We start from the raw sequence: 3,776 nt of genomic DNA, 5'->3' as shown, positions 1-3,776 counted from the left end.
TTAAAATAAATATGGTCAAAAGCCAGATCAGACATACCAAATGTGTAACACCCAAAATCTTCACTGACAGTGAAGATGTAGCACATACAGCTTATATGTAGGAAAACACAACATAAATGGTCAAACTCTTTTGTATGTGCCAATACGCAGTAGGAGTGACGTAATAATCGGATTAACTACCATAGCAATATATGAATACAATATTATTCTGAATATATCGCCCCACACTACAACGTTCACTCAGTAAGAGGTCAAAGAACAGGGATAAAAACCTGTATCGTAATTCTATAGAATATGCTTATTATGCTGGTCACTCGCACCTGTTACTGTTAGAGTGCAGCCTGCTTGTAGTGCAGGGCGATCTATTCAAAAACTGTATTCATCTATTGCTATGGTAGTTAATTGGATTATTACACCACTTTTACGGCGAATTGTGACTAAGAACGTGTTTATAGTGAATATACCGCATTTTGAGTAGACCGTACAGATGAGTTGACTTCTGACTTCCAATGACTGACAGTATGCGCACGCATCATCACAATTACCATTGTTTTTATCATATTTTGTTTCAGGGCTCGTGTTTTTAAACGTCCCGCCACTTCACAAAAAGACTGTTGAACAGTGTAGTGGTTGCATGGAGTTCACTCAAGCATAAAGATATACCAGTCCCTTGCCTTTGTTGATAAGCATTGAGGTCAACTCATCTATACGATAATTATTGTATAGTATATATATATATCGTGATCGTATACATGACTCGAAAAAAGGGCCAAATTTAATAATATATATATATAAAATACATAAAACAGCGTAATTATGTTATAACAGCATGATTTATTACTCGGAGTTTCACACCTAAAACGGCGATCATCAGATAAATAGCTGAACACTGAACTGTAACAGTTTAGTGTTCAGCTATTTATCTGATGATCGCCGTTTTAGGTGTGAAACTCCGAGTAATAAATCATGCTGTTATAACATAATTACGCTGTTTTATGTATTTTATTACACGCTCTACTATCTAATAGTATCGAGCACTATTTTCAGCTGTTTTGATTAACTATATATATTATACATATATATATATGTATATAAAAAACATAGACACGGATATTAATACATTTCACAACACTGTGTTTCACGCCAAAGCGATCTTCAGGTGAATAAATTAAAAATGGAAAACACGATGAATATATGTATATATATTATTAAATTTGGCCCTTTTTTCGTCTTTCAATGTAACCAATTTGTCCCTGATAATTTTGCTGATCATGTTTATGCGCATTATTTTATTAATGTTATTTATGAATTACTGTTTTATTAAATGTATTTATGAGTGCCTTTGTGCGGTGTGTGGGGTGTGTTGGTGGGGGTGTGCATGTGAGGTGGGGGGGATATGTAGGGGTGCGTGCTCTATGAGTAGGGGTGTGCGTGTGGAATTTTGCCTCATGCAATCAATATCTGTTTGAAATTGTGCCTTTATGTATATTTTGTATGTTTTGTTAATGTTATTTATTAATTATTATATTTATTGTGCCTTTATGTATTAAATATCAGATTACGCAATTCAAGTCCAGAAATTAACTCACGTTTTAGACGTTTCATCTTCCGTGCGGAAGATTTCATCAGTGATACGCCGATACAGTCGCTGCACCACCCCTGGTCCTCCTACTCTCATCCTCAGGGTGTGTACACTGTTAAAATAAAATTAAACAAGTTGTTTAAAATTTTAAACAACCACAAGTTACCAGGTGAATCGCTCAATAGTTGTTTAAAAATTAAACAACTCAAAATTGTTTAATTATTAAACAGTTTGTTGTTTAAAATGTTGACCAAGATTTAAACAACTGTTGTTTAGTGGTATAATTAAACAACTTAGTTGTGTAAGCCTAGATTAAACAACAGTGTTTAAATTGTAAACAGTTGTTTAAAGAAGGTTGTTTAAAAATATGTTTTTATTCACTGAATGTTGTTTACGTTTTATCAAACATTTTACTTGTATGTGTACACGTTTTACATTGAAATCGTTCGCTATTCTATGTATACATGCTGCTGCTAAAACTGAATGTGATTTTGTGATAAAAAAAAAAAAAAAACTGAGCATAATATTGCTGATGTTAACTATAAGCTTACCTGTACAAGCATACTGTATCTTACAACACAGTAAGCTTACAGGCATAGTATCAATTTTTTAACCACATGTGGATCACAAAATTGCTTCCAGTTTGTGCACAGCAAACATTTACATAAATAGAGAGCGATACAGGCCTAAAACTTGTACACTTGCTGTATAAAGTTCAATAAAATTCCTTCGCTTCTCTCCACACATGCATGCTTGTCAAAACGGCCATCTTGGATTATGCAAATAATATTAAACAACTCGATGTTTAAAATGCCGATGTGGCGGTAAATTAGCATTTTTTAAACAACTCTGTTTAAATTGATTATTTTGCCTTTTCATTTGTTGTTGTTTAAAACAATCAAGCTCCAATTTTTTGATTTTGAACAACTCTGTTTACTTTTCTGAACAACATTCTTTTAAACAGCAAAATTTTAAACAGTGTTCTAACGGTGTAGTTGTTTGCAGTAGCTGATCGTATAGATGACTCAGAGAATAAGTTCCTTCATCGCGATTGATGACGTTGCCCCCCCCCCCGCTTTCTGATGCACATGGCCTCTCTGATCCATCGCGTTTGTTTACATGAGTCTTTATCCACGACTTTTGCCCTTCCCCAATAATGACATGGTTTTGTTGTGAAACATGGTCTGTAATTGCTGACTATGCCTATTTCCTCAATCAACTGAGTCCTTCCTTACCTCTCGGGTAAATTTTCTTGTCGCTAACTTATCCGATTCCTTTTGATGCTCTTTCATTCTCACGCTAAACTACCTGTGCACAAGGAGCGTAACCAACCTGACTGCGTAGGAGACTAACTCTTGAGGCCGAACTCCTGTCCTGATCCAAAAGTGCGAGATATTTCGAGTGATAGAAGTGAAGTTTATGATGTACGTTATTTCTTTGCAAATTTCCAGTGTTTTTCGCGTCCAAATGTATTGGGAACTTTTCACAATTATTGCAATACAACAAGAGTAAACTTAGATGAAACCATCACTACAGATAAAGTGCTCAACTAAAAAGGAGCAGAAATATAATATAATAGCTTATAATGATTGCAATAACTATTTTATCATTTTGGAAGAAAAAAGAACTACTTAGTGAAATTGACTATCTCAGGGTTACAGTAGCCCCAGATATTCCCCAGATGCAACGAATGAAAGTCGACGGTAGATTCAAGATGATGACATTTTCGTGCGAATCAAACTTGTCAGCAGATATTGATGCCCCGGATTGATGCTTTATTGAAAAATATCCTAGTGTAAAATACAAAATGCAGGTTGCTCACAGATACTAGAAATTGCAAATGCAATGACATACTATGTAAACACATTAAGGGAACAAACCAAAAGATCGATGACGTCCTATAAACGAAACTAGTTTCGTTTAGGGGGGAGGGGGTAAAAATACTCGATTACGTTTGTACAAAAACATCGGTCTGAAGAATGTGTCATTATTATTAGTATGTCAAAATTTTCAACATTTCTTTATTACGTTTCTGGCAGGGAGGTAGGGGTTCGGTTGAGAAACGAAACTAGTTTATAGGACGTCATCGATCTTTTGGTTTGTTCCCTAACTAATCCTGTTTAATTTCTACTCCTTAGCTTAGAGAAGTAGATTTCGGCAGTTTTCTTCAACAAAAGTGGATGATATTTAATGC

The sequence above is a fragment of the Amphiura filiformis genome, unplaced genomic scaffold (genome assembly GCF_039555335.1).
Source record: "Amphiura filiformis unplaced genomic scaffold, Afil_fr2py scaffold_84, whole genome shotgun sequence".
In the NCBI taxonomy this organism is placed as follows: Eukaryota; Metazoa; Echinodermata; class Ophiuroidea; order Amphilepidida; family Amphiuridae; genus Amphiura; species Amphiura filiformis.
Note: the sequence above shows the minus strand (reverse complement) of the source record.